Source organism: Ovis canadensis, chromosome 12 (assembly GCF_042477335.2).
Source record: "Ovis canadensis isolate MfBH-ARS-UI-01 breed Bighorn chromosome 12, ARS-UI_OviCan_v2, whole genome shotgun sequence".
NCBI lineage: Eukaryota > Metazoa > Chordata > Mammalia > Artiodactyla > Bovidae > Ovis > Ovis canadensis.
Window position 1 is genome coordinate 51,459,178 of NC_091256.1, and position 26,138 is coordinate 51,485,315.

Consider the following 26,138-nt stretch of genomic DNA (forward strand, 5'->3'; position numbering starts at 1 on the left):
TTAATACTCATCTCTGTAATAACCAGCTCCCTTCTGAATTATAATTCTGAGAAAGAGAAAGAGAGAGGAGGGACTGAAACCTACCCTAAATTTGTTAATGAATACAATAAGGTTGACCTCTCTCCCTATCTGTTTATAAAAACCTGCTGTTCGCTCACGACACTCGCGTAGGGTACTTCAGGGTTACTGCATTCAGTGGTATTGTGGGAGGAAAGAGGGACAAATTGTTGAGTGAAAACTGTCATAGTTTCACTGCACCACTCTACAGCAAATCTGAATTCATAATACCACAAAAGAAATCAAAATATCTTATTTCAATGCATGCTTTGCCTTTCATGGAAATAATGTGTAAAGCAAAGAGGGGCAAAACAAACTGATTAAAAAAACTTTATAGTACCTTGACCAAAGGCAACTTCTCCAATACCAATGTTTCAAATGGTCTCCAGTTCTTATTCCCAGGGCAATGTACCATAGTAAAATTGAGGATGAGTTAGAGGTAGGACTTGCTTTTGTAAAAGAGGGCAAGGCCAATTGTGAAAAGGAGCTGGAAAAGGAGTCCAGAATATTCTTTCACCCAGGTGGTGGTTTTTCACAAGTTAATTTTAAGGAAGAATGTATTTGGAAGTTGAGGGTCTAGAAACCTGTTTCCTTAAAACCATCTGTAAGCCTAAGTCTTCATTCATCCTCTGGAGTACAGATACCCCATTCATAGATTGCTGAAAGATTAGCTGAGAATAAACAGGAATTAGCCAGATTAAGAGACATAGTGGAAATCTTGACAGGCTACATTTTAGGATAAGAAACAGGAGATAGGGTGCTTGTGAGACCCATGCTGTATCAATGGCTATATACGTGGGCAGGAACTTGTAGACAGAAGTTACTCTTTTATTCCCATCAGTCATCATTCCGACACACAAGATGTGCTCATATTTTCTTCTTATATGAGTGACTACCCACCCTGTGCTCATCCAAATCCTTTTCACTCTCCAAATCCATATCCCACCACATGACTTCCTCCTTCATCTCTGAAGTTGCTAGAACCAACTCCATCATGGTGGGCAGAAGGACTTTCCACACAACACCAAGTAATTCTCAAACACCAGCTGGGTATCCTACAATTCAGCTCAATTCTGACACTGCCTAGAGACAGATTCCCCAGATTAAAAGCTCAGTCCTACGAGACCTCACCCTGCTTCATTCAGATACCAACTGCAAGTTTTTCATCAATTGTTATAGATTGGAGGTTCCAACAATCCCTTCCTTGAGTTTGATTAATTTGCTATAGCAGTTCACAGAACTCAGAGAAACTTACTGGATCACCAGTTTGTTATAAAGGGATATAACTGAAGAATAACCAGTTTGAAGATATGCATATGGCAAGGTAAGGGCAAAGGGTGAGGCATTTCCAGCCCCTTGCCAAGCCTCACACTCCCTGAATCTCCATGTGTTCACCAACACAGAAGTTCTTAATCCTGTTTTTTGAGTTTTTATGATAGCTTCATTACATAGACATGACTGATCAAAGCAATGGATACTGGCAGTCTACTCAAAATCCAGCCCCTTCCTCTCCAAAATGTGAGGGAATGGGGCAGAAAATTCTAACCTTCTAATCACAGAGTTGGTTCTCCTGGCAACCAACCCTGATCCCCATTCCTAGGTGTAGCCCCAAAGTTACCTCATTAACATAATAAAAGATTCCTCTGTCACTCTCTTCACAGTTTCAAGAGCTTTAGGATTTCTGTGCCTGAAAGAAGGGCAGAGACCAAATACACATTTCTTATTATAATTCACAATATCACTACCTCCATCTGTTCAAAATTCCCTGGCTACCACATGTGTCAGAGTAAGAACAACCTGAGGGAAAGTGTCATGTTTAATAATTCTTCTGTACTGTCCTATTTGACTATTCGCTTGTCTTCTTTACTGCCAGGTCTTGTGATCTCCTAAAAGGGAAAGACTTAAGCTCTAGAGTTTGCAATCCTCAGCACAAAGGGTGAGAACTCAGGAAATATTTGTTCCATGAATGAATGAGACTTCTGTCTAGCTTAGATGAATGGTAAACATATACTGGATGAATAGGAGCTGCTTTTTAAATGAAGGTGCTTCTTAAGGCACCACTAGAGAAACTTTAGACACATTACCTATCATCTTAAGCATAGATCAAAATTCTCCAAGCCAGGCTTCAGCAATACGTGAATGGTGAACTTCCAGATGTTCAAGCTGGTTTTAGAAAAAGCAGAGGAACCAGAGATCAAATTGCCAACATCCGCTGGATCATGGATAAAGCAAGAGAGTTCCAGAAAAACATCTATTTCTGCTTTATTGACTATGCCAAAGCCTTTGACTGTGTGGATCAAAATAAACTGTGGAAAATTCTGAAAGAGATGGGAATACCTGACCATCTGACCTGCCTCTTGAGAAATCTGTATGCAAGTCAGGAAGCAACAGTTCGAACTGGACATGGAACAACAGACTAGTTCCAAATAGAAAAAGGAATACGTCAAGGCTGTATATTGTCACCCTGCTTATTTAAATTCTATGCAGAGTACATCATGAGAAACGCTGGGCTGGACAAAGCACAAGCTGGAATCAAGATTGCCAGGAGAAACATCAATAACCTCAGACATGCAAATGACACCACCCTTATGGCAGAAAGTGAAGAGAAACTAAAAAGCCTCTTGATGAAAGTGAAAGAGGAGAGCGAAAAAGTTGGCTTAACTCAATATTCAGAAAATGAAAATCATGACATCTGGTCCCATCACTTCATAGCAAATAGATGGGGAAACAGTGGAGACAGTGTCAGACTTTATTCTTTTGGGCTCCAAAATCACTGCAGATGGTGATTGCAGCCATGAAATTAAAAGACACTTACTCCTTGGAAGAAAAGTTATGACCAACCTAGATAGTATATTCAAAAGCAGAGACATTACTTTGCCAACAAAGGTCCATCGAGTCAAGGCTATGGTTTTTCCAGTGGTCATGTATGGATGTGAGAATTGGACTGTGAAGAAGGCTGAGCTCCGAAGAATTGATGCGATTGAACTGTGGTGTTGGAGAAGACTCTTGAGAGTCCCTTGGACTGCAAGGAGATCCAACCAGTCCATTCTGAAGGAGATCAGTCCTGGTTGTTCCTTGGAAGGACTGATGCTAAAGCTGAAACTCCAGTACTTTGGCCACCTCATGCGAAGAGCTGACTCATTAGAAAAGACCCTGATGCTGGGAGGGATTGGGGGCAGGAGGAGAAGGGGACGACAGAGGATGAGATGGCTGGATGGCATCACGGACTCGATGGACGTGAGTTTGAGTGAACTCCGGGAGTTGGTGATGGACAGGGAGGCCTGGCGTGCTGCAATTCATGGGGTCGCAAAGGGTCGGACATGACTGAGCGACTGAACTGAACTGACAGACTGAAGCACAGATCTTCTGGGTGGAGAGTATTACCTCTACTTCCCAGATGTGAAGACTCAATGATTAATTTACCCAAAGTCACACAGAAAGTGGTAAAACCAAAATCTGATTCCAAAGCCATTCTCCTTCTGTTACTCCAGTTCAGTTCAGTCACGCAGTCATGTCTGACTCTCTGAGATCCCATGGACTGCAGCACACCAGGCCTCCCTGACCATCACCAACTCCCAGAGTTTACTCAAACTCATGTACATCGAGTTGGTGATGCCATCCAACCATCTCATCCTCTGTTGTCCCCTTCTCCTCCTGCCTTCAATCTTTCCCAGCATCAGAGTCTTTTCTAATGAGTCAGTTCTTTGCATCAGGTGGCCAAAGTATTGGGGTTTTAGGCCAAAGTATTGGGGTTTCAACTTCAGCATCAGTCCTTCCAATGAATATTCAGGACCAATTTCCTTTAGGATTGACTGGTTGGATCTCTTTACTGTCCAACGGACTCTCAAGAGTCTTCTCCAACACCACAGTTCAAAAGGATCAATTCTCTGGTGCTCAGCTTTCTTTATAGTCCAACTCTCACAACCATCCATGACTACTAAAAACCATAGCTTTAACTAGATGGACCTTCTTTGGGAAAGTAATGTCTCTGCTTTTTAATATGCTGTCTAGGTTGGTCATAACTTTTCTTCCAGGAGCAAGGATCTTTTCATTTCAAGGCTGCAATCACCATCTGCAGTAATTTTGGAGCCCCCAAAAAATAAAGTTTCTCACTGTTTTCATTTTTTCCCCATCTATTTGCCATGAAGTGATGGGACCAGATGCCAGGATCTTAGTTTTCTGAATGTTGAGTTTTAAGCTAGTGTTTCCACTCTCCTCTTTTACTTCATCAAGAGGCTCTTTAGTTCCTCTTCACCTTTTGCCATAAGGGTGGTATCATCTCCATATCAGAGGTTATTGATATTGCTCCCAGCACTCTTGATTCCAGCTTGTGCTTCATCCAGTCCAGCATTTCACATGATGTACTCTACATATAAGTTAAATAAGCAGGGTGGAAATATACGGCCTTGATGTACTCCTTTCCCAATTTGGAACTGTTGTTCCATGTCTGGTTCTAACTGCTGCTTCTTTACCGTCATAAAGATTTCTCAGGAGGAAGGTAAGGTGGTCTAGTATTCCCATCTCCTGAAGAATTTTCCACAGTTTGTTGTGATCTACAGAGTGTAAGGCTTTGGCATAGTCAGTAAAGCAGAAGTAGGTGCTTTTCTGGAACTCTCTTGCTTTTTTGATGACCAACAGATGTTGGTAATTTGATCTTTGGTTCCTCTGCTTTTCTAAATCCAGCTTGAACATCTGGAAGTTCATGGATGACATACTGTAGAAGCCTGGCTTGGAGAATTTTGAGCATTACTTTGATAGCATATGAGATGAGTGCAAGTGTGGGGTAGTTTGAACATTCTTTGGCATTGCTTTTCTTTGGGACTGGAATGAAAACTGACTTTTTCCAGTCCTGTGGTCACTGCTGAGTTTTCCAAATGTACTGACATACTGAGTGCAGCACTTTCACAGCATCATCTTTTAGGATTTGAAATAATTCAACTGGAATTCCATCACCTTCACTAGCTTTGTTCATAGTGATGCTTCCTAAGGCCCACTTGACTTTGCATTCCAGGATATCTGGCTCTAGGTGAGTGATCACGCCATCGTGGTTATCTGTTACACCATACTTCCTTTAATGAATACTTTTTTAAAATATTTTTTCAAACACCAATACAGTATACTAACGCATACATGGAATTTAGAAAGATGGTAATGATAACCCAGTATGCGAGATAGCAAAAGAGACACAGATATATAGAACAGTCTTTTGGACTCTGTGGGAGAGGGTGAGGGCGGGCTGATATGGGAGAATGGCATTGAGACATGTAAATTATCATATGTGAAACGAATCACCAGTCCAGGTTCAACGCATGATACAGGGTGCTCGGGGCTGGTGCACTGGGATGACCCAGAGGGATGGGATGGGGAGGGAGGTGGGAGGGGGGTTCAGGATGGGGAACACATGTACACCCATGGTGGCTTCATGTCAATGTATGGCAAAACCAACTCAATATTGTAAAGAAAAATAATAGTAATAATAAAATAAATAAATAAAAATTTGTTTTTCATATTTAGTTGGATTGTCCCTAAATGGTGGGACTATCAGAGAATATGCAATGTATTTTAAAGTCTCACTTTACTATTAATATTTCACAAAAGGAAGGTGAACATGACTAAATGATTCATGACATGACACATAAAGTCAATACCACCTTTATTACATACTATGCTCTTAATATGTTTGAGTTTGCTTCTAAATTTGCCATTTACTTTAATTACTTCAGTTATGTATGTCTAGTTGCTTCTGGAAAAATGCCTTCTGTTACCTAACACTGCAAAACCTTTCAAAACATTAAAAGTTTCAGAATTCAACTCTCCTATAGTTGAAGAAGATTTTAATTCTGGACTCAAGTTTTACCTGGACTCCTCTCTCCATATTCTTCTAGCAATAGCCACCATGCTATTTTTCTGAGAAGGGAAAGAAAGAGTTACACTTAGATTTTACCCCAAAATAATATGTACTCTAGACCAGTTAGAATATTTTCCTTCATGAGTTCTGCATTCAGTGTTAGGCTTAGAAGTCTTCCACATTACAACATTACATAAATATTTGGTATTTTTCTCTTCTAGTACTTCCATGTCTTCATTTTTGATATGTGTGTCTTTAATTCTTCCAGAATATTCTAAAAATGGAGTGAAGTGAGTGTTAAAATATATTTTCCTACAATGGTTAATTTGTTGTCTAAATAATTTCCATTGGTTGGAACTGCCACCTCTATGACATACTACATTCTTAAATGTTTGTATCTAAGTCTTCTCTTAATTCTATATACCAGTGCCTGTATTTGTTTCCATTTTAGTTTTTAATATCTAGTAGTTCAAGTCTATGTTCCTTATTTGTACTGTTATTTGCAAGCATTTCTTGACTATCTCTATTTCTCCAAATCTATATCCCTACTGCCAAGTTCAAAAGTTCTACTGTGATTTTTTATTGTGATAGCATTTTTATAAAGTAATTTTCAGAGAATCTGACATCCTAACTATAGAGACCATCTAATCAGAAATAAAGTATGTTTTATTACACAGTCATCTTTCTTAATATTGTTTTCTTTGGATTGTTTTACTAAGTATTTGATACTTTTCATTTTAATTAGAAACTAGATCCCTTTTCCACTAAATATTCTAGCTTTTTTAAAAAAAATTATTATTTACACTTACTCCTGTGCCAATAGCCTCCTAAGTAGCCTTTCTGACTTTAATACCTTCTCTTCTACTCCATCCTATTGCAAATGTCATCTCTCTAAATGGCAAAATTAGTCACAGAATTCCCTTCCTGTAAACCTTAACTCTTCAATGCTTTGGGGATAACATAAGCTATTTAAGCTGACATACAAGGCCCTTCCCTGAAAATCACTTTTAGCTCCATCTCTCATGGATGTTCCTTTTCTTTCACAATCTCCACTGATACACTGAAATAGCACTGCTTCCCCAAATGCCCAAATGGCCATGCACACCTTTGAAGAAAATGTTTATTTCAATTGAAATTTTTTTGCCCCCTCAAAGAAACTCTTAATTATCCTTCAAGAATCAATTCAAGGGTTACCACCTACCTGAAGCCTTCTAAAAGCCCCACAGTACTGATTAGATTTTTCCTTGAGCTATTATAAAACTTCATCATAATTCTTGTATCTCTTTCTAGAATATGTTATATATTTGTTTCTCCTGCTAAACTGTGGATTTTTGATGACTGAAGTCTGGCTTAATCACTATTCTACTCTTAATGGCCAGTAGTTTCTGGCATATAGTAGGTCTTAATGGTTTTTCCAGTGGTCATGTATGGATGTGAGTTGGACTGTGAAGAAAGCTGAGCACCAAAAAATTGATGCTTTTGAACTGTGGTGTTGGAGAAGACTCTTCAGAGTCCCCTGGACTGCAAGGAGATCCAACCAGTCCATTCTAAAGGAGATCAGTCTTGGGTGTTCATTGGAAGAACTGATGCTGAAGCTGAAACTCCAATACTTTGGCCACCTCATGCGAAGAGTTGACTCACTGGAAAAGACCCTGATGCTGGGAGAGACTGGAGGCAGGAGGAGAAGGGGACGACAGAGGATGAGATGGCTGGATGGCATCACCGACTCGATGGACATGAATTTGGGTAAACTCCAGGAGTTGGTGATGGACAGGGAGGCCTGGTGTGCTGCAGCTCATGGGGTGGCAAAGAGTCGGACACAACTGAGCAACTGAACTGAACTGAACTGAACTGTTGGATTAATAAAACAGAATAATAATAAAGCCAGACTTATAGGACATAAACTATTTCTTGAAAGCTAAAACTGTACTGGAACACACATCAAAAAACCATTAATGAATATAAAGAATATGCAGAAGAGTATGGAAAAATAATACCCAATTCAACCTAGGAAAATGGGAAATTCTTCTAAGTAGAGGGACACAGGATGAGTATTTGAAAGATGGGTGTGAATTCAACAGGTGATGTAGGAAAGTGTATTGAAGATAGAAAAAACAGCTGCAAAAATACAGTCTGAGAAAACAAGGCAAATTACTGTAAGAAGGGTATATATATATTTCACCAAGAAAATATAGCCCAACTTTGTACAGAAATGCAATGACTTGGCAACAGGTTTTTGCACAAGTCAACCCTCAACCAATAACAACCTCTATTATTACCTGTCTTTTAAAATTCTACTTAAATGTCTTTCCTCTAGGAAAGCTTTCTCAGCCTCCATCTAAATTGAACTGGGTGCCCTTCTTTGTGTTCCCTGTGAATTCCTCCAGTGTACCAGTGCCTTGGCATTCATATGATTAGTTTTACATGCCTTAATCCCTTTTCTAGACTCAAGTCTCTGTGACAGTCACTTTTATTTTTATATTCCTGGTGTCTATCACAGTGTTTATCTAGTGTAAAACATTCGGGGGAGCTCTCAAAAAATAATAAAATGATAACTGTCATTTATTGTCTACCATACATCCAATGCAGAGAAGGCAATGGCAACCCACTCCAGTACTCTTGCCTGGAATATCCCATGGACCGAGGAGCCTGGTAGGCTGCAGTCCATGGGGTCGCTAAGAGTTCGGCACTACTGAGCAACTTCACTTTCATTTTTCACTTTCATGCACTGGAGAAGGAAATGGCAACCCACTCCAGTATTCTTGCCTGGAGAATCCCAGGAACGGGGGAGCCTAGTGGGCTGCCGTCTATGGGGTCACACAGAGTCGGACAAGACTGAAGTGACTTAGCAGCAGCATACATCCAATGAGTGTTTCTCAAATGTTTAGGATCTAGGAACTACTTGATAGGAGTTCAAACCAAAAGGAATCAGAGAAATGCTCATTACTTTCACTCATTACCACAGTGACATTGAGAAATATTTTAAACTCAGCTGCTATTCTGAAAACTCAAGTATACACCTTTACTCTTGATATCTACAGTTCCCAGTGTGGAAAAGAACGGTTTTATATTTATATGTTATCCATTTCTTTACACAGCACTGAAAAGGTACAGTCAGTGACTGTTATCTATTATACACACTATTTTTACTACTTCCTTTAATATAAACTAAGATCAAGAGACATATAACTGACCAATTATTCTCTGCAAAAAAATAAATAAGATCTGGAAAAGAACTTAATTTCTCTTACTAGCAGGGAAACATCCATTCTTGCTGCAAACAGTATCTTAGAATTATGTATCCTGATATACCTTTACCAGGCTATATTACAGTTTATGAAATCACCAGTAACAAACAGAAAAATGTCTTTCTATAACATTTAAGTGATGAATAAAAGAAGCCATTATGCACTTTTCCCTCAAATATGTACAGCACATATGACAAATGCTGATTCCTACTCTGTGTACACCAGAGTAAGTCCATCAAACTATGAAAACAAAATATGCGCCACACTGTACATGTAATAGTAATTGTTCATGCACACTGTGAGACATTAATTAGTGGGATTTTGTATCAGTCATCTATGGTTGCATAACAAATTACTACAAAACTTAGTGATTTAAAACAACAAGCATTTTTTAGTTCTATTTCAGTGGGTCAGGAATTACCCAAATGGTTATGGTTTACAGTCTCTCATGGGGTAGTAGTTAAACTGCCAGCCAAGGATACAGTCATCTGAAGGCTTGACTGGGACTGAAGGACCTGCTTCCAAGATCGCCCAACAGTCAGTTTCCAGATTGCCAACACTACAAAATCTATTTTTCAGAGAAGAGGCAAAGGAAAACAAGGAGGTAAAGGAGAAGGAAGAAAAGGTTCCTATAAAGGAAAACCAATTTGAATAACACCAGATTTCTCATCTATAACAATGGAGGTTAAAAAAGTGACACAATATTTTTCAAATGCATAATTAAAGAACTGTTAACTCTGAATCCCTATCTGACAAAGCTTTTCTTCAGAAATGAAGGGGGAAACAAAGACATTCTCATTAAATTAAAGAGAACTAAGAACACTTGTTGCTAGCAGATTTACCCTTAAAGAATGGCCAAAAAATCCATACAGAAAGAAAATGGTAATAGTAGAAGGATGGGTCCTCCTGACAGAAAGATCAGTTGAATGAGAAAAAATAGTGGAAAATACAATAAACTATCTTTTGCTTCATGAGGCTCTTTGATATTTTATGCTTGAAATGAAAGTTATAATACCATCTGATGTGGTGTTCAATGTATGTAGAGAAAATATTTAAGATAATTATACTTAAAAGAGGAAGAGGTTTAAAGAGAACTCAAATAAAGTATGGTTTCTAGACTTTACTAGAAGCGTAAACCATCAACACCACCACCATCAGGAGGCTGAAAGTTACACAGACATTTGGAAATACCTAGAGCAACCACTAAGACATATACAGTGTGATATAATTTTTAAATGCCATAAAGACATCAAAATGGAACTCTTAAAAGATGTTCAAATTACCCACCAATGACAAGTGATGATAGGGAACAAGAAATAGAGAAAGAGCAGAAAACAACAAAATGGCACTTACACCAGTTAAAAGAGATTAGTGGGGATTTGTTTTTTTATTTATTTTTTTACTTTACAATACTGTATTGGTTTTGCCATACATTGACATGAATCTGCCACCGTTGTACATGAGTTCCCAATCCTGAACCCCCCTCCCACCACCCTCCCCATATCATCTCTCTGGGTCATCCCAGTGCACCAGCCCCAAGCATCCTGTATCCTTTATTGAACCTAGACTGGCGATTTGTTTCTTACATGATAGTATACATGTTTCAATGCCATTCTCCCAAATCATCCCACCTTCTCCCACTCCCACAGAATCCAAAAGTCTGTTCTATACATCTGTGTCTCTTTTGCACAGGTCTCGCATACAGGGTTATCATTACCATCTTTTTAAATTCCATATATATGTGTTAGTATACTGTATTGGTGTTTTTCTTTCTGGCTTACTTCACTCTGTATAATAAGCTCCAGTTTCATCCACCTCATTAGAACTGATTCAAATGTATTCTTTTTAATGGCTGAGTAATACTCCACTGTGTATATGTACCACAGCTTTCTTACCCATTCATCTGCTGATGGACATCTAGGTTGCTTCCATGTCCTGGCTATTATAAACAGTGCTGCAATGAACATTGGGGTACACATGTCTCTTTCAATTCTGGTTTCCTCGGTGTGTATGCCCAGCAGTGGGATTGCTGGGTCATAAGGCAGTTCTATTTCCAGTTTTTTAAGGAATCTCCACACTGGTCTCCATAGTGGCTGTACTAGTTTGCATTCTCACCAACAGTGTAAGAGGGTTCCCTTTTCTCCACACCCTCTCCAGCATTTATTGCTTGCAGACTTTTGGATCGTAGCCATTCTGACTGGCATGAAATGGTACCTCATTGTGGTTCTGATTTGCATTTCTCTGGTAATGAGTGATATTGAGCATCATTTCATGTGTTTGTTAGCCATCTGTATGTCTTCTTTGGAGAAATGTCTATTTAGTTCTTTGGCCCATTTTTTGATTGGGTCGTTTATTTTTCTGGAATTGAGCTGCATAAGTTGCTTGTATATTTTTGAGATTACTTGTTTGTCAGTTGCTTCATTTGTTATTATTTTCTCCCATTCTGAAGGCTGTTTTTTCACCTTGCTTATACTTTCCTTTGTTGTGCAGAAGCTTTTAATTTTAATCAGATCCCATTTGTTTATTTTTGCTTTTATTTCCAGTATTCTGGGAGGTGGATCATAGAGGATCCTGCTGTAATTTATGTCTGAGAGTGTTTTGCCTATGTTCTCCTCTAGGAGTTTTATAGTTTCTGGTCTTCCATTTGGATCTTTAATCCATTTGGAGTTTATTTTTGTGTATGGTGTTAGAAAGTGTTCTAGTTTCATTCTTTTACAAGTGGTTGACCAGTTTTCCCAGCACCACTTGTTAAAGAGATTGTCTTTAATCCATTGTATATTTTTGCCTCCTTAGTCGAAGATAAGGTGTCCATAGGTGTGTGGATTTATGTCTGGGCTTTCTATTTTGTTCCATTGATCTCTATTTCTGTCTTTGTGCCAGTACCATACTGTCTTGATGACTGTGGCTTTGTAGTAGAGCCTGAAGTCAGGCAGGTTGATTCCTCCAGTTCCATTCTTCTTTCTCAAGATTGCTTTGGCTATTCGAGGTTTTTTGTATTTCCATACAAATTGTGAAATTATTTGTTCTAGCTCTGTGAAAAAAAAAACCGCTGGTAGCTTGATAGGGATTGCATTGAATCTGTAGATTGCTTTGGGTAGTATACTCATTTTCACTATATTGATTCTTCCAATCCATGAACATGGTATATTTCTCCATCTATTAGTGGAAGAAATGGACAAATTCTTAGAAAAGTACAACTTTCCAAAACTGAACCAGGAAGAAATAGATAATCTTAACAGATCCATCACAAGCACAGAAATTGAAACTGTAATCAGAAATCTTCCAGCAAACAAAAGCCTAGTGGGGATTTAAAAAACACAATCCAGCTACATATTTTCTACAAGAAATTAATTTCACACAGAATGATAATAGACAGGTTAAAGGTAAGAGGGTTGGGAAAGATACATCAGATAAAAATAAAAATAAAAATAAAAAAACAGGAATGGCTACTTGATACCAGATAAGGTAGACGAGAGCCAAGAAAAGTATCAAGGACCAAAAGAGACATAGCATCTTAACATTATGCAGCTACTATGTTTGAAATCTTCAGTGGTAGTAATAAAGGCTGCAGTTGTAAATACATAACATCAAAACACGTGATGTCATTTTTCATGTCACTGATGATATGGCCTCCAGCTTAGATAGGATACAATGTTTACTCTTCTGATTATAAAATTCACTTTTATATCAAAATATGTGCATGCAGCTCACTAGGTGGAACAAATTAATATTTACATGTATTCACCAGTTCTAGTCTAAAAAAATAATTTCTGAAAACATATTATTCCAAAAGGGGTCTGGAGAATAGGTATAGGGGTAGATAAAATACAAATGGCAGAATGTTGTGGTTTGAGTCAAAGGATGACAAGATCTGATCTATGTTTTAACAGGTTCACAGCGGCTGCCTGCTGAAGACAGACTTAACGGGTTGTCAAGAGAAGCAGCAGACAGACCAGCCAGGAGGCTACTACAATAATCCAGTAATCTAGTTAAGAATAATGGTGCCTCAAACCTGATGGAAACAGAAGTGGAAGAAGAGGTCAGACTCTGGAGATGCTCTGAAAGTAAATGTAGCAGAATTTACTGACAGAACAGATGTGTGCTATGCAAGAGAGAGTCAAGACACTTCTAAGGTAGTTTTGACTTGAGTCATTAGAAATTAAGAGTTGTCTTGTACTAAGATGGGGAAAGACTATGAGCAGAGCCAGCTGAGGCAGAAATATTTAGGAGTTCACTTATACTTTAAAGTAAAGTACCACCTAGATGCCAGACTCTGAAATTCAGACTGGGGTTATAACCTAGAGAATTACTAACATGAAAATGGCACTTAAAGTCCTGGGACTACATAAGCTCACCCAAGGAATGACTATAAATACAGAATCTTGGTCCAAAGACTTGAGACCTGAGGTTTTAAGTGCTTAGAACTCAGGGACTCAAGGAGGAAACAGGATCTGCAACTGAGCACGAGGAGAAGGAGAGAAGGAGAGATTCGATGAGAGAAGAGATAGTACAAAATAACCATCTAGGAGAGTTGGAGAGTGAACAGACTAGAGAAATATATTGCTGGGCAGCATGATGCTTAAGTTGAATGATCATAAATTTGAATGATCATAAATTTGAAATGAGTCAGCTTAAGTTGAATGATCATAAATTTGAAATGAGTGCTGTACATTATTTTTTCCAACTACACTGGGCTGTGCAGGGGTGAGGACAAATTAGATAGGACTGGAATTAAACCAAACAAATGAGAAAATAGCAAGGAAGCTGAGGATGTATAAAAGGAAGTATAAAACAAAAACTGTTAGAAATGCAAAGCAGCAGAAAGATTTCCATACCAGATATTAAAGCATATTATAAACCATAAAACTATAAAACATTTTTTAAGTGTGCTGGCCAAGTCAGATTACAGAGTCACCAGTGGAGCAGAGATGAATTTTCAGAAATACATACAAGAATTTAGTATACAATAAAAGTGGCATTTCTAATCATTGGAGGTAGCTATGTGATAAATGTTATAGGGATAATAGCTAACCAATTTAAAAATACATTGACTAATTCTCATTAAGCACTGTACACCAAAATAAATTCCAAAGGAATTAAAGATTCAAGTGTTTAAGAATTAGATCATAGTGATCCCAGAAGAAAATATTCATGATCATGTATATAAGGTAGGATAAGGCATATATGATATATGCATGTGAAAAAGTTTCAAAGCAGTATTTATATTGTGAATCTCTGGATATAAGGGCATAGAATGTAGCAAACTGTTAGTAAGAAATATGTCTGGATATTTGGATTATGCATAATTGTATATGCTTCTGTAAGCCTTACTGTATTTTGCAAATTTTCTGCAAGGAGCATGTATTAACTTTTGTTTAGCTTTTATATTTACTATTTTTAATTAAACAAGTAATATATTTATAACAATATATATTTTTAAAAAATGAAATGCAGAGATATATAATTACTAAACCTCATCCCATCATCCACTCCATCTTTTTTACCATTTCTAGACATGTAAGGTAATCAAATTAACAGCCTGGTGTCCATCCTTCTTCATATATAAATGAAACACACAAACACAGATACAGTTTTGTAATTTTCTTTTCAAAATCTGATTATATTGCTAAGAACATTTTACTCAACTACTTGCTCTTTCAGTATCCAAATTAATAGATAATAATCTAAGATATTAGGAATGTGATGGATAAACCATAGTTTATTTAAGTAGCCTCCTTTTGATGAAGAATGAGTTTCCAGTTAGGAGTTATTACAAACAATGCAATAAACATCTCCAGACTTTTATCCTTATATGCTGATGTACTTGTTTCTATAAAATGGAGTTCTAAAAATAGGAATACAGAAGTAAAAGGTATATGCATGCTTAGCTGCAAAAGATATTGCCAGACACTTCTTCAAAGAACACTTCTTCAAATTAACTATAGTAAGCAGTAGGCAGAATTCTAAGATGACCTCCCTCTCCTCACCATATACACATCTTACAGCAATTCCCGGTACTATGAATATTGTAGATTCCCAGATCATGTTAGTTTCATGACCTTAAGAGAGATTTTTTTCATTTGGGCCTGACCTAATCACATGAGCCTTTTAAAATAAGACAGTTTTCCCCAGCTGAATATAAAAAAGGAAGTCAGAGATTTGAAACACAAGAATTTGGCTTGCCATTACTGGCCTGAAGATGAAGAGGGTCACATGGCATGAAATATGGACACCTATGCTTGCTGAGAGTGGCCTACAGCTGACAGCTAGCAAGGATATGGGGACCTCAGTCCTAGAACTTCAAGGAAACAAATTCTGTCAACAACCAGTGAGCTTGGAAGAGCCCCGGATTAAGAGCTATGGCTCTGACAAACACTATGATCCAGAGCAGAGAAACCAGCCACACTGTCCCTGAACTTCTAAGCTACAGACAGTGTGAGATAATGCACTTGGGTTGCTATGAGCCACTAAATGTGTGGTAACATTATAAAGCAAGAGAAAATAATACAGTAAGATTCACCCTCAACAGCAATGTACCCGGTATCTATTTTCTTCACTGTCTCACTAGCGTCAAAAGTTAACTACAGTTTTGCAATTGACACAAGATGTGTACGAACACCATGGAGAACTGCCTCTGAACAAATCCACCTCTCACTCCACACCTTTATGAGTACACCACTCTGATGGGCCTCTAATTAATCTGACTGATGGGATGAGACCAAATTCGCTCAACTGTAAACACTTGCAAATCTCTTGGGACCAGTGTTTTCTGGGAGAGAGACAATAATTACACACAAGAGCATACATTGTGCCTCTGGAAAAGTGGTTTCAACTGTTGGAAAAAAGTGTTTCAAATTGTTGGGGATCCCTCCCTACCCCAGTGGAACACATATCAGCCATGGGGCTAAGGTTAATAGTGCCTCCTGGATTTTATTCAAGGAATTAAAGATAGACTAATATTTGTAATTGGTTAAGATCAATCACAATAACAGATGACACTGTTGTTATTAATAGCAGACATGTTTCTAAGATCTTTACGTACATTCCTTGACCCATTCAAATCTTACAACAGTGTGGTTGACAATAATGCCATTTTATTAAATAAGAGAAACAATAAAAGCAGCTTAATTGATCATTTAAAAAAGAAATTTCATAAAATAAATGCTACTTGATTTAAAAGAACTCTTTAAAAATTTATAATAGATGTTCCTTTACCATGACAAAGAATTACAGATTTCAAACCAACCATCAACTTCATACCTAAAAATAGAAAACTAAGGATAATTGTGTTAAGTCTATGCCAAAGAGATAGAAACAAAAGAGGCCAGTGACAGTCATTTTATGAAACAACCCAATTGCATTCCTGATTAGCTCCTGTGGCCATCATTAATTTATTAAACTCAACTTGGCAGATATTTCCTATTTTAGATTTCAGATTTGCAAAAAAAATATATTATTGACAAGCATTTTAGAAAAGGAGATTGGATGAAGGCCACTGGATAAAACCAAAGAGGACTCAAAGGAAGAATTTGCTCATCTCTGGCCATTTCAACCCAAGAACAGGCTCCTGAGTCCCTCAGCCTCCAAGGGGCACCCAGTACTGCTGCTACATTTTCTGCTGCTGGATGTTAAGTTGACATCTAATTGTGATGCTGTGACAGAACATTGATTTCTGAAGGCAGTATTTCTCTCCCTTTTAGACAAGAAAACACAACTATAGTTCCTAAAGGAAGAAAAGCCCTAGTTCTTCAGAATAAATCAGCCATAATGCTTCAAATGTTCCAGGTGTAAGTCCATCAGTTAGACTGAAACCTTCTCTTTGAACGCATTCAACCAGAGTGAAACTCTGCCAGTGATAAAAAAGAAAGCAGCACATAGTTTCATGATATTCAACCTACCACCTTCCACAATGATGAGACAGAAACCTGTCTGGGGTGAAGAACATGGGGGAATTTGTAGCGGTTACTACCTGTCATAGATGTAACTGCTCCAGATCTGTTCTGCCCAACCAACTTCTGATGTCTCAACCATGAGAATAACCACAAACAGGGAAAGTGAGTCTTAAACCAGGAGCGAGTGGGTCAGAGACTAGTAGGTCTGATCTAGGTAGCCCTTCTAATATATTCATTTCAATTTTTAGAGAATATTCTATTTCTAGGCCTCCTGGGAATTTTAACAGTAGGAACAAAAAAATGAGGTGTGAAAAGTGATAAGACAGAAGAGATACTATCAACTCATGAGTAAGCTACTTACCATAAAGCTGAGACATATTAAGTATTTAATCTATGAATAAAGAACAATTCCAACAATGAAAGATACTATGAACCAGACATTATGCTAAAAGATTTCCATCTAATCTTCACAACAGTCATATGAAATACGTATTGTTATTGCCCCCTATTAACAGATGAGAAACTGAAACTTAGGGACATTAAGTACCCTAATTAATAATAACATGTCATCAATGACAAACTGGAACTGGAGCCCTAGTTAGTGTGATTCTAAAACTCATGTTCTTAACCACTTTATTATATGACCAAGTTCTAAGAAAAAAATTTTGGTAGAAAGAGCATGAGTGTAAGAGGAACAATTACACTAGGGGAAGAATGATACCACCAAAAATCCCAGCAAGTATATAAATGAGAGTATAGGTCTGGATCTTTCTTGTATCAGACCTAAATTCTGCACCTGATGAGCTTTGCCCATTGAAGAAAATTATCACTTAAATCCTCTTGGATAACTTAAGTAGGAGACCCCAAATCTCATTCTTAGTGTCCCTAGCCTTCCTAGACAACCTGTAATTAAGGATACTTTCTAAGTTCTCCCATTACATGTGTCCAGAGATTCTGACTATCTTGTTAACTGCTATATCACCAGCACCTTGCACTATATAATGCCTAGTGTGTGAGTGAGTGAAAGCTGCTCAGTCGTGTCCAACTCTTTGCAACCCCATGGACCATACAGTCCATGGAATTCTCCAAGCCAGAATACTGGAGTGGGTAGCCTTTCCCTTCTCCAGGGAATCTTCTCAACCCAAGAATCAAACTCAGGTCTCCCACATTGTAGGCGGATTCTTTACCAGCTGAGCCACAAGGGAAGCCCAAGAATACTGGAGTGGGTAGCCTATCCCTGCTCCAGGGAATCTTCCCGACCCAGGAATCAAACCGGGGTCTCCTGCATTGCAGGCGGATTCTTTACCAAATGCCTAGTATAGATATTTAATTAGTTATTTAATGACTGAATGAATACATTTATGTATCTCCTATATTCTTCTTGTTGATGTTTCAAAATGATGCATTTCTGGTTATCTCTAGCCTCTCTGAGATTGGCAAAAAGTATTTTTATTCTTTTTTTGCAACCATTTATTTAATGTTCCAGCTGGGATGGAAGCATTATTTACATCATTCCCATAATATAAAGGCATGAAAAAATTGCACTTACCATCTTAACAAATCAAATATGATCCCAGAGCACAGCTAGTATATAAGTGACTGTATAAATATGGAGAAACCAGTTTTCCATACCAGTGTGTTTCACTTCTAATTGAGCAAACGAGAGGCACAGTAAGGGGAGATTTCCAAGATATATGTCCTAGCTACCAGAAGTAGTCTTAGAATAAATTGATATGATGATACAATTTGACCAATTCATCAAGAAGAAAGATAAGGCCAGAACTTCCACTAAAACCACCAGAAGCCTCATAAGAATGTAAAACCAGTCACAGTGGCTATCCACTACCAATAAAAATACTTCAAGAAAATCATGTTTGTAACCCATGTATGTAAAATTAACTTTATATTTCAAGAGAAATGCTTCCCATCAAACAAGACAGTAGCTGCCTTGTCAAATGAACAAAGGTTGTTAATACCAGAAATTCTATTTCTTTCTGACTACACACTCAATTATCACTTGGTGACTCTCAAAAGTTAGCCAACTAATTTCTTATAGCAGATTCTAGGTCAAAATCACTTCTAGTTTTTTTAAAAAAGGACTTAATGGTGACTAATAGAACATCATATTTCAGAATCAAATATGTATCGACATTTCTCATCCTTCTTTCATCTCTCAGTGACATTAAATGCTGCTGATCACTCTTCCTTTACAAAATCCTCTCCTCATAATTTGAGGCAGTATTTTTCTTGGCTTTTTTTCCTAGTTTCTAAGGCTCTCTGTTTCTTGTTTTCAGTATGGGAGAATCAAGATATTTTGCTGTTGCTTTGTCACTAAGTTGTGTCCAACTCTTTGCAACCCCATGGATTGTAGCCCACCAGGATGTTCTGTCCATGGGATTTCCCAGGCAAGCATACTGGAGTGGTTTGCCATTTCCTTCTCCAGGGAATCTCCCTAATCCAGTGACTGAACCGACGTCTCCTGAATTGGCAGACAGATTCTTTACCACTGTGTCACCAGGGAAGCCCTATAGAGGTATATATTATGCTCTAAATGGAAAAATCTCATGCTTAACATCCTGACTGCTTTGGTGTAAAATTCTGCGCTTTTTACCTAAGGCAAGTTACTTCATATTCCTAAGTCTAAATATCCTCACTCTTAAAATGAGAGCAAGAACATGGGAATTTGGCAGAGTGGTATGTACACACTGTATCTTATTTATACGTTCTCACCAGAAGTTGAATAAGCACTTATGCATAACTGGACTTCTCAGACAAAATTTAAACTGCAAAATTTCATCAGTATTAATATGATATTATTATTAAAATAAGTTTACATGACAAAGCTGACTCTTTATGACTCTTTCCATTTAGATATTTTCTGATGGCTCAAGGTGGTCAATAAATACACATCAATAGTTCTCTTCTGTTGGATTAGGACTGCAAGTAGAAGAATGGGGTAACTGTAACATCTATAGATGACATTTATTGAATTTATTAAGCCTAAGATATTTCCCAAGAGATTTACACACTTTATTACATTTAATACTCACAACAATCCTATGATGGAGTTAATAAAATTATTCTCTTTTCAGAGAAAAGTAAATTAAGGCATAGAAAGAATGAGAATTTGCAAGTCACAGATGACTAAATGGCAGAGCCAAATATATCTGACTCCAAGTCTTCTTCATGCCCACTCTCCACCTCAATCTTATGAAAAATCTGCTTTTCCTTTGTGATTCTGGAGTCAATTTCAGGATCTCAGGCCAGACATTTAAACTCCCTGGTTATCCAATGACAGATGAATGGATAAAGAAGATGCAGTACATATAGACAATGGAGTACTACTCAGCCTCTGAAACAAATGAAATAGGGTCATTTGCACAGACATGGATGAACCCAGAATTAGTCATACACAGTGAAGTCTGAAAAATAAATTTTGACTATTAACACATACATGTGTAATCTAGAAAAATAGCACAGATGAACCTATTTCCAAGGCAGGAATAGACAGATGTAGACAACAGACATGTGAACCCGGCGCGGGGGGAAGAAGGGTGGGAAAAATTGGAATCGACATATATATTATCATGTGGTAACAGATAACCAGTGGGAGCTACTGAAAAGCACAGGAAGTGCAGCTCAGAGCTCCACCTCTCTAGATGGAATGCAGGTAGAGTGCGAGGTCCAAGAGTGAAGGGATATATATATGCACATGGTGATTCACTTCATTGTACAGCAGAAACTAACACAACATTGTAAAACAATATTTCAACAAAAAATAAACTCCCTGGTTATGAACTCTGTGTGTGCTGAGTCACTCATGCACACATGGTGTCCAACTCTTTGCACCATGGACTGTAACTCACCACGCTCCTCTGTCCAGGGATTCTCCAGGCAAGAATACTGGAGTGGGTTGCCATGCCCTCCTCCAGGGGATCTTCCCCACCCAGGGATCGAACCCACATCTCCTACATTGCAGGTGTATTCTTTACTGTATGAGCCACCAGGGAAGCCCAAGAATACTGGAATGTGTAGCCTATCCCTTCTCCAAGGGAATCTTCCCAACCCAGGATTTGAACCAGGGTCTCCTGCATTGCAGGCAGATTCTTTACTGGCTGAGCTACCAGGAAAGCCCGGTTATGAATTATATGTATATAAATATTCAAAATAAAACCATTAAATCCCATGAAGTTAAGGTTCATTTTAGTGTGAACATGTAAGCTTTGATTTCATGCTGATAGTAAAGTATTACTAAGGTATAAGTCATAAGTGATCAATAAAAAGCTTGATTTGTCACCTGCAGTGACCAACTAAGTAGACACTTGCCATTAATAAGTAATAACTGTTTTATTTATAAAAAGAAAGTAAGCTCATTCTGAAAGAGAACTGCAGGCACCAAATGCAAAAATATCTTTCCGCTGCAAATCTGTTCCAAATCTATCAAGACATAGGATACTGATGACTACCTTCTCTATTTCTATCAAATATGAGTTACTCATTCAACAATTAGTTGTAACAGGCACTGGGTTCAACAAAACACAGTTCTTAAAGACCTCCATTTTTGCCTTGTGGAAAACTACATAATCTAAAGGACTCTTCTGCTATAAGATAACTAGAACCTGGTTCAAACATGAGTTCCTGGTGGCTGAGATGGCAAAGAATCTTTCTTTGAAGTTGAACTGAGAGAAGACAGGTTTCTTAAAAAAGACACAATAGTACTAACCATGATAGAAAAAAGTTATATATTAGACTTCCTTAAAATCAAGAACTCTGTTCATCAAAAGACATTACTAAGATAATGAAAAGGCAAATCACTTACAGAGACTTTTTTTTAATGTGTGCAACTGACAAAGAATTATTATCCAGAATATATTTGTTAAATTATATAAATCAATAGGGAAAAGAGAGACAACCCAATGGAAGGGGGCAAGGAGCCAAAACCCACTCACTAAATAAGGAGAAAGAAAGACATCCAAATGGTGAATAAACATATGAAACTGCTCAACATCACTGGTCATCAGAGAAATGCAAATTTTAAACCACAATGAGATACTACTATACATCCACCAGAATTACCAAAACTAAAATATAGACTAGTGCCTGGAGAATCCCAGGAACGGGGAAGCCTGGTGGGCTGCAGTCTCTGGGGTCACACAGAGTCGTACACGGACTGAAGCGACTTAGCAGCAGCAGCAGCAGTGTTTGTAAGGATGTAGAGCAACTGGAATTCTCATACAGTACTGGTGGGCGAGTAAATCAGTACAATTATTTTACAAAACTTTTTGGTTCTACCTACCAAGATAAAATGCATATTTAAAATTCTACTTGGGACAGCAATTCTACTCCTGGACTTCTGTGGTTCAGAAGATGTTCCACGTCTTGAGCTAAGTGGTAGTTATATGGGTAGGTGGGTTCGTATAAAAATTATTTGTTCTATACATTTAAGATCCACATAACTTTACTGTGTTTACCTCAATTTTTAAAGTGTCAAAATACATAAAACAAAAATTGATGGAACTATAAAGAGAAATTGATAACTCAACCATCTCAGTATTAGATTTCAAGAAACCTCCTTCTAAATGGGCTTCCCTGGTGGCTCAGAGGTTAAAGCGTCTGCCTGCAATGTGGGAGACCTGGGTTCAATCCCTGGGTCGGGAAGATCCCCTGGAGAAGGAAATGGCAACCCACTCCAGTATTCTTGCCTGGAGAATCCCATGGACAGAGGAGCCTAAATAGCCAAGCACACCAAAAATGTAATAAAGATATAAAATGTTGAACATAATTAACAATATTGACTTAATGAAGATATGTAGAAACAGTCCCTAACTATTAGAAAATACTCTTTCTTTTCATACACATGGGAAATATTTATATGATAATAAATCCCATGTCAAGCTCCAAGAAATTTCAGGTATTTATTGTTCTGTAGAATATATTCTCAGGGAATAATGCAATTAAGTTTGAAATCATTTTTTAAAAGTTAAAACTCTCATACATTTTGGAAATTTTAAAACACAGTTGTGAATAATTCATTAGTTAAATCGTAACAGTGTTTAAAACAAAGCAAAAATAAATCACAGATCAGGGCTTCCATTTCAGTTATGATGGAATAAACAGAACCAAGCTTTTTCTCTGACTATAAACCTTTGTAAAACTGGACAAAATATATGAAACATTTTAAGAAACTGCATTCAATACAACAGGTACTACAAAAAAGATTCTTCACAGAAAGAAGTAAAATAGGACATAGGGTTGTCTATGTTCACGCTGGCTTTCTGTTGGAGAAATTTCCAGGCAATAGTACAGAGAAGGAGAACACAACAGAGCCCACATCCTCCAATGAGTTCAAAAAATGAGTTCTTGTAGTGGGTGAAGGGGCTAAGGAGAGCATATTTTTTCAAAGTTGAGTACTAGAGAAAAAGAAAAGATGCAAAGAAAAGGCTCTAGAAATATGCAGAACAGTCCCTTTTAGTCCACTGTTAAAGAGTAAGCCATGTATACATACAGTGAATGGAGAAGGAAAGGGCAACCCACTCCAGTATTCTTGCCTGGAGAATCCCATGGGCAGAGGAGCCTGGCTAGCTACAGTCCATGGGGTTGCAAGAGTCGGACACGACTTAGTGACTAAACCATCACCACCACCACATACAGTGAAATGCTGTAAGGCTGGAGAAAGAATTATAGGAGAGCTCCAAAATGAAAAATTCTCAAAGCTCACATAAAGTGGAGGGATGTTTGAGTTAATGAAGGCTACTTTAAACTCTTCCAAATAAAGTTTAAAACAACTTCAAAATGAAGAAGCTTATCCACATGTAACAACTGCGTGCCAGAATTTTTTCTCCAATATTCTTAAAAAAAAAAAAAAAATACAACCAAACCCAGACTCTCAACAATGTAACAAACATAATGACTAGTATCTACAAAAACTTTGTTGTTTAGCTGTAGTGTCTGACTCTTTTGCAACCCCCATGGAGTGCATAGCTAGCCAGGATCCTCTGTCCATGGGGTTTTTCCAGGTAAGAATTTCTGGAGTGGGTTGCCATTTCTCTGCCCAGGCAATTTTCCTGACTCAGGGATCGAACCCATGTCTCCTGCACTGCAGGCAGATTCACCACTGAGCCACCTGGAAATTACTTTTTTAAAATTACTGGGCATGCAAAAATCAGGAAAATGTGGAAAAACCAGTAAAAAGTACAGTAATGAAAGTATATTTCATGACAGTAATAAAAAAATAGCAACCAACCACATTAAAACAACTACTAAAAACATGCTCAAGGGTGTCAATGAGAACACAACATAATGAGAGTGAAAACAGCAAGATTTAAAAAAGAACTGACTGGAGCCTCAAGAACTGAAAAAGCAGTATCTAAACTGCAAAATTCACTGAATGTACTTACAGCAAATTAGACACTGCAGAAGAACCAGTGAGCCTGAACATAATAATACAAACCATCCAAACTAAAGCAGAGATTAAAAAAAGAATGTAAAAAAATTACAAATCCTTAAGAATCTCTAGGACAATATTAAGCAATCTAACAGGAGTCTGCTACTGCTGCTGCTGCTAAGTCGCTTCAGTCGTGTCAAACTCTGTGCGACCCCATAGACAGTGGCCCACCAGGTTCCTTAGTCTCTGGGATTCTCCAGGCAAGAATACTGGAGTGGGTTGCCATTTCCTTCTCCAATGCATGCAACAGGAGTCTAGAGTTCCAAAAAGAAAAGAGAAAGATGTGAGATTGAAAAAAAAAAAAACTGGAGAAATAATGGTTCAAAATTTTCCAAGTTTGATGAAAATTGAGCCCATAGACCTAAGAACTTCAATGAACCACAAGCAGGATGAAACCACAAAAAATCTTACAAGGCACATTACAATCAAATTGCTTTTTAAAAATTTTCATGAAGAGGAAATCTTAAAAGTTGTCAGAAAAAAAAATACAAGTTACAAGATATGACATGATATGACATTACATTACAAATATAAGAATGACTAAAGACTGTCAGAATAATGCACACCGGACTACAACGGAATGATACCTTTAAAATGTTGAAAAAAAGCTGTCAACATTAATTATATCCATAAAAAATTTCCTTCAAATGAAGGGAAACAAAGACTTTTGCAGACCAACAAAAGCTGAGGAACTCTGTCACTGGCAGATATACACTAGAAGAAATATTATAAGAAGTTCCTCACATTGAAAAAATATTGTATCAGATAGAAAGTTGGATCTACACAAAGGAATGAGGAGACTTAAAAATGGTAAGTATGTGGTAAATACAAAAAATTCTCTTGCTTCCTCATTTTTGAAAGACCTGAGTGTTGTAACAAATATAATATGAAAGTAGTACGGTTTATATATATATACTTATATAGAAATTAGCTATATAACAACAATATCAGTTCAGTTCAGTCGCTCAGTTGTGTCCGACTCTTTGCGACCCCATGAATCGCAGCACACCAGGCCTCCCTGTCCATCACCAACTCCCGGAGTTCACTCAGACTCACATCCATCAAGTCCGTGATGCCATCCAGCCATCTCATCCTCTGTCATCCCCTTCTCCTCCTGCCCCCAATCCCTCCCAGCATCAGAGTCTTTTCCAATGAGTCAACTCTTCCCATGACGTGGCCAAAGTACTGGAGTTTCAGCTTTAGCATCATTCCTTCCAAAGAAATCCCAGGGCTGATCTCCTTCAGAATGGACTGGTTGGATCTCCTTGCAGTCCAAGGGACTCTCAAGAGTCTTCTCCAACACCACAGTTCAAAAGCATCAATTCTTCGGCACTCAGCCTTCTTCACAGTCCAACTCTCACATCCATACATGACCACTGGAAAAACCATAGCCTTGACTAGATGGACCTTAGTCAGCAAAATAATGTCTGCTTTTGAATATACTATCTAGGTTGGTCATAACTTTCCTTCCAAGGAGTAAGTGTCTTTTAATCTCATGGCTGCAGTCACCATCTGCAGTGATTTTGGAGCCCCAAAAAATAAAGTCTGACACTATTTGCACTGTACAACAATATGACAAACTATAAAAGGATAAGTGAGTGCACGCTGTTGAAAGATTTTTATGTTACATATGAACAGGTATATTATTT